Source organism: Mus musculus, chromosome 18, assembly GCF_000001635.26.
Source record: "Mus musculus strain C57BL/6J chromosome 18, GRCm38.p6 C57BL/6J".
In the NCBI taxonomy this organism is placed as follows: domain Eukaryota; kingdom Metazoa; phylum Chordata; class Mammalia; order Rodentia; family Muridae; genus Mus; species Mus musculus.
This window is the reverse complement of record NC_000084.6, coordinates 65,050,894-65,063,931: the sequence shown is the minus strand read 5'-3', so window position 1 is coordinate 65,063,931 and position 13,038 is coordinate 65,050,894. Positions and strand designations below refer to the sequence as shown.

The window sequence follows — 13,038 nt, the reverse complement described above, 5'->3', positions numbered from 1 at the left end:
CTGACCAAGAGAGCTGATTAACTTACAGCCTTCTAGACCTCAACCCTAAATCTTTCAATTCAGAACACCTTATAGGATGCACTTCTGACAACCATCATGGCCTCCTCTTTCCCTCTTGCTTCTGCAGGTTCCGGTACAAAGAGCTTATTGGGCTGTGTGTGGAGGATGGGAGGTTAAGGAAAAGACACCTCAATCTCTAGTGGAGACTGAGGACTCTGCCTTTGGGTGGCCTTCTCTTGGTCACCTGATGTTATACACATTTACTAGGATCACTAGTAGGGCAACCTACAGGGAGTACCTGTAATTATAATTCACCAGCTATCACCACTTGGTGTTTATCTCCATAGGGTGGGGATGGGAGGGAAGCATGTCTAGTACAGGCAAGTCAGGGCCTGCCTAGATTTTATACATACACACACACACACACACACACACACACACACACAGAGAGAAATCAATGTAAAGCAAGAACAGTTAAGCAACAGTAAGAGTCCTCCAAGATCTCAGTCCTAAAGGAAACAAGATGAAAAAAAATTTTTTTTCCGTTGGATTATTCTTATAGGAGTTTGGTGGGAATATCAGATCTGCTCATCTGCTTCCTGCCTGATTAGAGAAAAAAAATCATATCAAGTAGGACTTCCTTAGACAAAAGTCCAAGGGTACACTCTGGTTGGTTTATTATACACTGCTTTTATAAAGTAGCCCTGTCCGTCCCTGATTAATAAAGTGACAATGAGACAGAGAGAAAGACAGAACTGTCCTAAAATCAAGTATGGAAAAAGATTTGCAAGTGAGTTGTTCTCTTTCAATCTTGCACGGGAGGTCCCAAGTTAACCCTCAACTGTGTGCTCCTGGTTGAGAGAGACAATATGCTGGGCAGCCAGAAGATACTGGAGTTGGGCTGGTGAGATGGCTCGGCAGGTTAGAGCACTGACTGCTCTTCCGAAGGTCCTGAGTTCAAATCCCAGCAACCACATGGTGGCTCACAACCATCTGTAATGGGATCCAATGCCCTCTTCTGATGTGTCTGAAATCAGCTACAGTGTACTTATGTAAATAATAAATAAATAAACTGCAAGCAGAGTTGACCAGAGCGAGTGGCGTCAACCAGAGCGAGCAGAGGTTCTAAAAATTCAATCCCCAACAACCACATGAAGGCTCACAGTCATCTGTACAACTACAGTGTACTCACATACATAAAAATAAATAAATCAAAGAAGGAGAAGGAGGAGAAAGAGGAGGAGGAGGAGGAGGAGGAGGAGGAGGAGGAGGAGAAGGAGAAGGAGAAGAAGACGACTCCCCCCTAAAGAAGGCTTACTCCAAATGGCAGAGGTGCTTAGGGAATTCAGCCCTCATTAACTAACTCGAGTGGAAAGACTCCTTTAATTAAGGTGGGGAAGAGTCATCCTGGCCAGAAGCGTGGCTTACTTTTACTTGTGACCAATGCGACCTCGTCTTTATGGAAGGGAGAAACTGGCATGGACAGAGGGGGAGACACAGAAGGCGGTCCTATCAGGGGGAGGCTGCATCTACATGCCAAGAACACAAAGTGCTGCTGACTGTCACCTCAGTCAGAAAGCAAGGAAGGAGTCATGACAGAGTCCTGCACATATCTCCTGACAGGTGGCTTCCAGGACAGTCAGGCACTAAGTGTCTTTGGGTAGGCACCCAGCCCTGATGCTTTGTGACAGCAGTCTTAGCAGAATAGAATCCCTTAAAGTTAGCCTTTACGGGAAGCCGAGAGGGACAAATAAATACAGAATGCCTTTTGCTCCTTTTGGCTCTGTTATCACAGAACATCTCCAGTGGAGGCTGGGGCAGGGACCACAGACAAACATGATCTCTGCAGCTTCATTACATAGAAATGCAAGCTGGTGACTGTTTGCTGACTTTTGCTCTCGAAAGTTTCCAACACAGCAACGGAAATGTTTTTAGTCTTCAGGACTTTATGGCCTTCGGAAGTGCACATAAGGGCATGAGAACCGGAACGAACCTGTGGGGCCCTGGAGAGACACTGAATGTGTCTAAGAGATCACAACCACAAGATCACCTATGAAACCCTAATGTTCCAAAGGGTTAAAAGCAGTCCCTCAAGGCTCAGAGACACCATTTGAAAGGTTTTTTTTTTTTTTTTTTTTTTTTGGTAGTTTCATCTTCAAGCATGTTAGCAGGCAAGCAAACTACCAAATCTTGAGTGCTGTGGCAAACTCCAAACAGAATTGGAGAGAGGGAAACAACAACTGCATTACAATGGACAGGAAAAGGGCTAGATTCTAATACTCCCACTCCCAGGTCTAAAGGGATAGCTATTCAGATAGACGGTCCCACTTAGGCGGTCAATATGTAGTAGGTGCCTACGTTTAACTTCCGGGCCCATATACTATCAAGAAAGAAGCTCACAGAACGCAGCACTTTTTGCACTAAAAGCTGGTTAACCCACACCAGTACCAACAGCATCATCCCTTGCCAAATCTACCAAGCACCCTGGGGATTGTTCTCTGTGTCTGAAGGATAGTTGGGTCTTGGCTTTGGCTTCTTAAATCTCATAGAAATCTGAGAGGTATTCAGATTTTTTTTTTTTCCCAAAAAAAAAGATCTTCCCTTAAATGACCATATTAGATGTTGAAAGACCGCTCCAGGACCTAGTGTAGACTACATAGTCATCAAGAGGGTACTGTATTCTCATTCATAGTCTGTCTCATTAACATGGATGCTTGACCACTGCAAATTTCCCCTACTGGATAGAGGACTTAGTTGTATGGATAATCTACTTTTCCCTGCCCATGGAACCCTCAAGAAGAAAGAGTTCAACCATGGGATACAAGCACAGTAAAAGTCAGGAGTTTAAGGGGAACAACTTGTACTTCTCTCCCATAATAGCTGACATCAAACTTCTACTATATTTGGCAACCAGAACGTGGGGGCTCCTTCTTTTCCTTTTGCTGCATGCTTCATTCTTTCTAGTTGACAGGAAGTGGCGTATCCAGCCTGGTCCATTTGCCCACAGCCACATCTGCCTTTACTCTCTGATGATGTCAGCGTAACATTCTCCAAGCATTCGGCCCCACTGCACCTTGTCATTCGTTCAGATGCTTTCTGGGGCTTTCTCTCCTTACCTCTACAGCTATCCGCTGCCTACGCTTCATGCAGCCAGGATCTCTTCCATACAAACCACCCACAATAACCTGCATCTCCATTCTCCGCATTCCTGTAGTTATACCTGCTGAGCCCCCTCCTTCCCACAGCTCAAGTGCCTTTGCACATTGTGTGTTCCTTTCCAAGGTCCTAAATCTTCATTCTCTCAAACTAAGGCCACCATTTAGATCTGAGGCTCCTGAATATTTCACGGAACCCTGTAGAAAATGGGTCCCCAATGTGTGATCTGTAGATGGCTGACTTCTTGCCAAACGTTATGAGGAAGGTGGCTTCTCAGAGTTTTATTACATTTAGAAAAATCACAACTTGCCTAAGTTGCTAAAATGTGGAATTTTCAGCAATTTTTATCTCCTATCTGTCATGCATAACTAAGGACAGAATTGATTTTCCATACAAATCTCACTATCTTTAACTTGCTTCATATCTTATGCTTTTTTTTTTAACATGTGGGATCTCGGGGTTATTAGAGTATCATAGGGTATAAGACAAAATGCATGCACTCATGCAGGCACTGGGGGGGGGGGGGGAAGCTTCACAGTGAAACTCACTGATATGACCAGACACGAAAAAGTAAAGTCTTGGGGAAGCACTATTATTGGTGGCCTCATTGGGAGTGGGGTAGGGGCAGGGCACAGATGGACAAAATGACAGTTCATTCCAGAAACCAGGATTAGAGGATTGGTTGTCATTTTATAAGTAGAGAAAGAGCTCACACAACGAGCAACAGTCTCCAGCTCCCGGTTTACAGAACAGACTTCTTCATCTGGGGGCTGATGTTCTCAGAGGTGCCTTGCAGGTTGTTTTCCATTCCCTTTTCAGTCCAATGTGCATGCTCATACACAAAATGAACTCTTGCAGAGCTCTCAGTAAAGGCGAACAAACGAACCTCCAATGTCTGCTGAGCCCACACGGAATACAATACTGCCACACCAACAACACTTCTATCATATCTGTGTCATATGGGGGAGTGGCCAGCATTGCCAGAGGTATGTCCTCTCTTCCTACATCATCATTTGAGAACAAACAGCATGCTGGAATGCTGCAGGTGATGCTCCTGCTCCTCTCTGTCAAGAAGGACGACACCTGGCAGCTGTCCTACATCATCCATCAATAACAAATCCCAAGGCCGTGAACTGGGTCTCCTTTGAGTGAGCATCCCAAGGCCATGTAAGAAATGGTCTTTGTAAAGGGAAGACTATATACTGTAGCAAAATACCAATTAATCCCTACTTAGACTCACACTCCATATGCCATAGTCTATCATTTGGAGGAGATTCTGAAAGTTAAGTAGGTCCTATGGAGACCATACAACAGGAAGAAAAGACCTCCTCTTTTCTATGATCAGTACAGATGTTCCACATTGGAGGAATGGGGTTCCACCAGTACTGAACTGTACATAGAAATCACTCAGGAATCTGATCAAAAGATACTCTCTGGTCCTGGAGTGAGATGCCTGAAGCCAGCGGTCCTACTGGTGAGTATGAAGAGTCTCCAAAGACAATCTGAATACAACTGTCTTGCGAAAGAATGTAGGCAGGCATGCAAGAGTACACAGACTCTTGTCAAGAACTAAGACCTTAAAACAGGGTGTGGTGGTGCATGCCTGTAATCTCAGCACCCAGAGGTGGAAGCAGGAGGGCCAGAAATTCAAGGTCATCGAGGCTGGGCTAGGTGCCAGACTTTTCTCCATAAAAAGGGGATAGGAAAGAACTCAGACTTACAAACCTTCAAGTTCAATGTCACTGTTCCCTAGGCTTCGTCATCTGCCTCTCTCCACTCTGCAGGTCTCTCTGGCTACTCTCACTTGAACCCTGAAGTATATCTCTTCCTCCAAGATCATTAACCATTGAGTCTAATCAGGCTCTTGGGGCATACAGATGGGCCCTCCTAGCCACCCCATAGATTAAATCCCTGAAGGATAGAAGTTTTTCCCACTGAGTTTTTGTTAACTTGGCACAAGTTGGAGTATTTGGGGAGAGGAAACCTTATTGGAAGCAATGTTCCTACCAGACTGCCCCATGGACAAGCCTTGTGGGACAATTCCTTGGTTTGTGATTGATATGTGAGAGTCCCGTCCACTGTGAGTGGTGCCAGCCCTAGGCTGGTGGTCCCGGGAACTGTAAGAAAGCCAGTAAGCATCCTTTGTGACCTCTGCATCAGTTCCCTGACTTGTCATTCATGATAAACTACAAGGTGCAGGATGAGAGAAAGCCTGTCCTTCTAGAGCTATTTTGGGCGTGGTGTTTTATCAGGACAGTATAGACCCCACGTAAGACAAGCCTCAAACCCCAACCTCTTCTACACCTGGTTAAATAAGGCTGATTGCCGACACTCATCTTTAAGTTAAGCATGCTGGGCTCATTCCATTCACTGGCACTTTGAAACCTAAAACAGAAAGACCAACCACGTGGCAACCAAGTCTGCCCAGCTCTAGAACTGCCTGCTGCCCCATTTGCTCGGCTCTGGCAGTCCTGCCTTTCGACATCATCTTTCGTGTGTTTCGCTCCTATCTGTTCTCAGCATACCACGTTTCACTCTCTGCTAGATATGCCTTCCCCTACCGTGTCTGCATACGCCCTTGAAGACACCATGCCCATATCCATCAGTATAGCACCCATTTACTCTTTCTCCATTTCTGCTGTTGTTCCAGGAGCTCTCTGCAAACATGGGCATGTCTTGGTCATTTGCATATATCGTATTCCAGTCACACAGAGAGCCCACAACAATATACTCCTTAGAGGGTAGGGTACTGGTTCTTACCACACATTAGGCATTTTAGAAAATAGGGGATAAAGGTGTGTGTGGAGGGAGGGAGGGAGAGATAGAGAGGTACAGACTCCCTATTTGTATCCTGGACCCTATAGATTCATATTCTGGGGTGCAATGTTTTAAAGGTAAAATTAAATTGGATTGCCAGCCACACAAATGCATTCACTGGAGGTTTCTTTGGTTGTTTTTCCGATGCCGTGCCTAAAACAAAGAAGTCTAATAGCCATGGACCAGAGGTTGTAAGTGAAAGCTAATCCACCCTTAAAGAGTAATTAATAAGGGATTAAAGCTAAATAAAACCACAGCAGAATGTGCAACTGCGGCACGTTGAACACCATAAGCCAGTCCTGGCCATTAGGCAGGAGACCCACAGTGAACAAATCAGTGGCTGTACTGAGAATTAGCTATCAGGAGTGTCACCAAGTCACTGCTGTAGACAGACCTCCTCCTGTCACGATGGCTAGGGTCAAACTACAACCCGTAGAAAAGCAAACTGGAGAGACGGGCAATTAACTTTGCCCTCTAAGCACTAATGAGCCACCCAGGCAATGCCATTGTATTCACGCAGTAAGGTGGAGCTGAGGTGACCTATAGACAGCTCACCGTCAGTGCAGCATTGACAAGTCATAGGAAACCACAAGTCCTAGCAAGCTCACCTCAGGATCAAATCAAGTCCTTGTGGCTACTCACAGGACAGCTCTTGGAGCCCAGCTTTCTCCTTCCCTCCCTTCATTATTCATGGAGACCTGCAATGTGTCAATTGTCCAGAACCCCTTGGAAGAAGACAGAGGAAACTCCCTACCTACTGGAGCTTTTATCCCAGCAGGAAGGGGCAATTAAGAGATGGCAAACAAGGCAGAATAATCGATGTACACAGGTTACAAGATGATTACCAGAAGTAGAGAAGGGAGGAGTCCCATGTGAAGGGGGATGCAGGCCGTTGGGAGAAACTTTCTGGGACTGTGCAGTTTCTATGAGGAGTACCTTGAAGGGAGTGTACCATGGATCACCAAGAGTTATCTGTTTCACAGAGACAGGCAGGCCTTTCCCCATTCCCCTTCAGTGGCTGGCTTGGTTTCCATGACTTGGAGTGACACAGCGAGGCAAAGACAACTACGCCCACTGGAGTAAGTAAGAGATGGCCAGGTTTACACTCAACTATGCCACTTATGACTCAAATAGCCAAACATCACCATCTTCATTTCACTAACAGTGGCGCGCTATCTATGGGCTGGGATGTGTGTGTGTGTGTGTGTGTGTGTGTGTGTGTGTGTGCAGGTTCGACTCTCACTCCAGCCCCATAAAGCCGCCAGCTTTGAGGAGCTGCCAGCTTGTTGATGCTTAGATTGAGATGACGGTCACTGCTCTCTTAAAGAGATGAGAAAAGCTTCCTTTATTTATTTCCAGCGGGTGTGTGTGTGTGTGTGTGTGTGTGTGTGTGAATGCATTAGTTCAGGAGAGGACAGAGCTGAGTCTCTCCTTGTGGACTCCCACTTGCTTCTCTCCTAGCATTTATCCTTTAGGTGGAGAGTGACAAGTTACCAGGCTAGACTCAGTAGCTGTGGCAATGGATACTAACCCTAAGGGGAAAACCGGGGCTCTGAGGTCACCTCATCTAACACAACTTCATAAACGAAGAGATCCAGAGTCCTCTGTGCCAGGTCCCAAAAGAAACTTAGGACAAATGGCTAACTGTGGTGCCCATCTAAGACTCAGTGGGCACCTGTGGCTCCGCTCTGTTCTTCTCATTCCCACGCAACCCCTACCCTAAACCTCTCTTAGTTCAGGGACTTCTCTTCCCTCCCCTCCCCTCCCCTCCCTTCTCTTCCCTCAGCTTCTCTTTCCCATATAAACTGGCCACAGGCTCTCTTGATCCTCCCCTCTTGGATCCTGGTCCCCACTCTTGCCTCTCTCTTCTCATCTTCTTGCTTGCTGCCCCTCCCCCTCCTCTCATGGCCTTGTTCAGTCTGGACCCTTCCACATGCTTCTGGCTGTACTCTCCTCTTATCTACTGTAAAAGCCTTCTCCTCAGCCATACCTAGGAACAGTCATGTCCTCATTTCATTCACTCTGACCGTCCATGAGCCAGACATACCTTTGATCCTTCTGTTACCTGCTGTTGCCTCTGAATAATTTAGTTCATTCTGGGGCTTTTTCTAGTTTCCATATCAAATAGATGATTCTTGAGTATCCTCTGGGATGGATGGAGAATTTGCTTTCCCAGTAAACATCTTTTTATTCTGCTCTAAGATCAATGCCATTCACTCTCCAGGAAGACTATCTTACAGCTTTCCCTGGGAGCGATCCTTTTAGAGATTTGTTAAAAAGCAGGCTTCCGACCACAAACCTAGTGTCAGCCCCCACTTACATTCTAATCGTGACCAGCTGGACTGGGTAACAGGAGGAGCTACCAGACAGAAGAAACCCCAACCACTTAGAGAAGCACACCCACATGTGTAATTGCCATTCCCTTCCTAGACTGCTTCTCTTTATGGCTCTTAACCCCATCATAAGTATATGATCTGTGGACTCGAGTATTATGGTTAGTCAGGCCCAGCAGGCTGAAAGTTCCCTGCAGGTAGAGAGGCAAGTCCCTGGCTCAGGCCCTAATGAGCTCGTGGCCTCTCCAACACCTGTGCTGGGAGTGAACCCCAGAGGACTCAGTACATATGGGTTGGAGAAATGAGTGAGTTTCACCTTACAGCCTGGAAGCAAGCCGCTGACACTCTCAGCTGGTGCCTTCTCCATTAGGAACTCAGGGGGATGCTTTTGATTTTGTTCTCCGAGTCCTCCTTCCCCAAACATAGATAAGCAGAGCTAAATATAGATCCGTATAAACACAACAAGCCAACAACTTAATTATCACCCAGGGAGGACCCAGGATTAGGCAACTCCAGGAGGCCGTGGAGCAGGCAGAAGAAGAGGATGCTAGAGCAGCGGCTGTGGGCTGCACCGTGTGCCACCGCTCTTCAGCTCGGTCTTGCTGTGAGCTTCTGCGATTCCTTTCCATAACTGGGCAAAGCTATGGAGCTTTACCATCCAATCATCTAACCCCGAGTCACAGGCAGCATTAAGTTTTTATGGCGCTTTTCCTAAGAAGAGATGAATGCATCCTCTCTGGGGAGTCTCACCTCCAACAGGAGGTGACAGGGCCTTGACTCGTGTCTTCTTCTCTCCTGCCCGTTTCTCTGTATGTCTTAGATACTCGTCCTCACCAGCTCCTGTCACCATTCTTTTCTTTTGTAGAAGGAGGCTCCCCTGACATACCCAGGAACAGAATTACTCGGCCTGGCCTGCAGGATTTCCCACCAACAAGGAATCAAGAAGCAACCTAATTCATTGAGACCAGCTACCAAAAGCAGGCCACCTACTTTACCAGCCATCTGATTAGGCTTACAAATGAAGTCTTTGAGAAATACCTTCACTCTGTCCACTGCTGTAGCACCACTAATACATAAAATAAACCAAGTTAAAAAAAATAGAATATAATTTAAAAGAATATTAGTCCAACAAAAAACTGACAAGTGTAAGAGATACATTCCTCAATAGCTAAAGTGATAGTTACCATTCATTCTGAAGTGCAGGAATAATAAAGAAATTATTTTTAAGCAATGAGCAAGGCAAGTGCTTAAACTATGTATTCAGTGAGTTAGTTACTTAAATACAATACTAGACAGAACAAATCTATCTCAGGTAAAACATTCACTCCTTTGACCTCAGATCTCATTCTATTGAAAACCTCAACAAAACAGGGTAGAACGTAGAATAGAGGTAAACTCTAGAGGCCTGTCACACTTGACAAAGCCCTTACAATGCCAGGCTTCCTTGACTCTGAAGCTTACATCCTGATAATAGAGTGGAGTATTTCAAACCTCTACACTGGCAAAGGTCCCAAAGATATGTCCCCGGGATTCTGAAAGGCCTCTGCCCAGGAATTCCCGATCACAAGCCTTCCAATTCTGTGACAAGGTTTGTAGTCACTGACCAGGGTCAGAAGAGGCTGTTTATAATCGCATGTGATTCTCTCTGCCTGCAGCAGGCCACATGAGTAAGAGCTGGTGAGTAAGACAGCTTACATCACTGAAAGTGGGCTGTGTTAGGTAGTGAGTGCTGGCCAGTGATCATACTTGAATCTGCCAGGTCTGTATTTTCACTTGGTCTGAAATCCCATTCTTCACTGCCAGGGATTGGTTGGGGGTGGGGTGGGGTGGGGTGGGGTGGGATGTGGGGAGCATATCATGTGGTTTTCCAGAATTGTCCACACTCTTTTCCATTTTCTAGAAGGAAAATCAATCCTTTGTTTTCAGAGGCAGGGACAGATGGGGGCGGGGCTGAGGGATGTCAATCAGCAGCTAGACTCTGAACCTTCTTCCAGTAACTGAGGTGAACGGAGCAGCTGACCTGTGTCTCAGATGGAAGCAGGTAGTCTGTGATTACCTGACTATGTCCCACAGTTAGTTGGGTGGATTCACTTCTGGGAACCACTGCCCACTTCGGGGAGGAAGAAGGGTGATGCCAGGGTTTCAAGAAAGGTGGTTAACAATCTCCTTGGATTTCAAGACTGCTGGTGGGGATCTTCATTTGTGCCTAGGCAGCCTTTCTTAACCTGTGGGCCGTGACCCCTTTGGTGGTCACTTAGCAGATAACCCTGCATATCACATACTTATATTGCAATTTGTAATGGTAGCCAAATTATAGTTATGAAGTAGCAACAAAAATAATAATATGGCTGGAGTTCACCAAATCGAGAAACTAAACTGTACTAGAGGGTTGCGGCATTGGGAAGGTTAAGAACCACTGGCCTGGGGGATGGTACAGCTCTGGGGACCTGACTGTCCACTGTCCATCCGTGCTCCCTCTGTGCCCCTCATAATCCAAATAGGTCAGGAACAAGTGAAACACAAATATTTACTGAGGTGAGGGCATGCCAAGTGGCCCTCTGTGGAATTCTGAGCTACCAGGGAGGGACACAGTCCCAATATATTCTGGGGGAAAAAAAAACCCACAGGGCTGAGAACACGTGCTCTTGCTGTGGCTCCAAGGTGAGTGACCTCAGAAACCTGGATGCTAGGTGGCCCACCTGTAAGTGAGCCCTCTGCATAAGTACAAAATGACGTCAGCAGCAGCCAACTCCAGGGGAAAGATCTCTGCCACCCTACGTAAATACCTGACCTTGAAAACTACTTTGGAAAATCCCTAGCAGGTTTAGACTAATGAAAAACAAAACAAAACAAAATACCCACACAAAAAACTGAAAAACACCTGGAATGAAATAGAGAAAACCAAGCCAGTCCTCTACCCCCAAACACCACCTATGAGCAAGGAAGTCCCCTTCCATGCACCAGGAATGCCAGCATCTCAGGCCAGCCAACAGCCCTTCTGGGCTATGGTATCCATACTTCTTAAGGGTTTATGGAACTCCTGCCTTGCATCCGCTCCTCTTGAACAGTTCCCAACACCAACAACCCAGCATTCTGAACAAATGTGTGGTTTTAAAATCCACATTGAGTTGCAAGACTGACTCCACAAAGTCTTCTTGAGTAGAAAAGCCAATTTTTCCTGAAAACAGGGGCCGTGAAAACACATGAGAAAGCTGCCACCTCCGCCGCCACTGCAGCTCCTGTCTCTTCTCTCTTGTCTAATTAACTAGAAACCCTCTTTCCCTCATCTCCTGATACCACAGTCACTGGATTCAGCTTTGCCTGGGCAATCATGTCCTCCACACATCTCTGACAGTGCTTATTTCCCTTTTCTTTATATAAGTTCAGTTATTACTCCGCTCACCTTAGCCAGAAATTACTTCAAATGCATATAGACAACGTACATTTCAATGTGAAATAAAGTGGTGTCCTGACTATAGCTTTTAACACGTCCCATTTTGGATCCATCCACATCCTTTAATCCTCCTAGCTGTCTTAACACAACACTATCAGAATACCCATGGAAAGTAACCAGGCTCATTAACAGAAGGCGTGGCCCACACTCATGTATTCCAGGCTTACAGATACACTACTAAACTAACAGTTTATGAATCACCAAATGGGACGGTAAAGAAACAAATATCACATGTTAATCACACCGAGGATTTGCATGCATGAGTAACACACATGAGGAATGACAACTAAACACGAAAGAATAATTCAGTTGAATGTGCTCTGGCCTATCACTGTGATTCTCTCAAAAATTTTATTTTTATAAATTCAGTAACTTACACTAAGTTACATAAGCCAAGTCCTGACGGAAGTAAGACTTCTAAGACTGCCATCTAAGGATCTGAATGTAAACTACGAGTCTCCCAAGTAAACCACTACATGACCTAAGATGGAATTTCACTGGAAGCCAAGGACGGCTGGTACTACCCTCTTCTCCAGTTTGACGTCACAGGAATAGGGATTCAACACATGACAGGAAGGGTTGTGAGTGTTCTGCCCAAAACAACAACTTCTAAATCAGAGAACGATATTCACAGGATTTAATCTGTGACCCTCTTCATTAGATATAAAAGACACCAAGATATAAAGACACCCAGTCCCTGTGTTCCTTTAGGAGATGAACACTATACATTTTTCTAAACCGTCAAGACAGAAAAGAAAGCAAAAACAGACCAGGGTTCGTGTCATAGCCGCCGTTACGTTTGTCTGCCAACCCTTTTACACATGAGGAAAAATCCCACTAGCTCTCCATAACCCTCAAAGACATTTACAATGGGAACTCTTGGTACGTGTTAGGGTAACATCACCGATAGGAAAACGGTATTACGACAAAAATCATGCTCTGTGCCAGTGGATGCCGTACACCCACACAACGAACTTACAGTGGTGCCTTTGTTCTTACCTGTGGTTGTCCTCGAGAATCAAGACAAACAAGGCATGTGTGCTGTTGGACTGGTGTTGATAGAAGTCTACCTGGGCAACCCTAGGGCACCCTGTCTGGTCTTCTGCCTTCCTTGCTCCAAAGTAGTGTATGCACCACGCACCTCTGGAGGCACTCTGAACACCAGCAAGTTTTAACACATCTGAGAAAGCCTCCCAGAAGCTAGCTGCTTAGGCTGATGAGTCACTTCAGCAACAGCTCGACCAGAATGCTTCTTGGTGGGAACAGGGACTCAAGCCA

The 13,038-nt window shown here is 45.9% G+C and overlaps 1 protein-coding gene across 21 annotated transcripts in view; it reads right to left on the bottom strand.

Annotated features, from left to right (window-relative positions):
• The window catches only part of Nedd4l (neural precursor cell expressed, developmentally down-regulated gene 4-like), a 333,347-nt gene that overhangs the window by 153,895 nt on the left and 166,414 nt on the right, over positions 1 to 13,038 (bottom strand). Inside the window, exon 1 of one of the 21 annotated variants that reach the window (XM_006526378.3) lies at positions 12,760 to 13,014. The exons of 19 other annotated variants lie outside the window; for them this stretch is intronic. The gene's annotated coding sequence lies outside the window, so the exon portion shown is untranslated. Of the gene's footprint in view, positions 1 to 12,759; positions 13,015 to 13,038 lie in introns of those variants that run through there. One more of the 21 variants, XM_030250644.1, reaches the window with a different exon arrangement.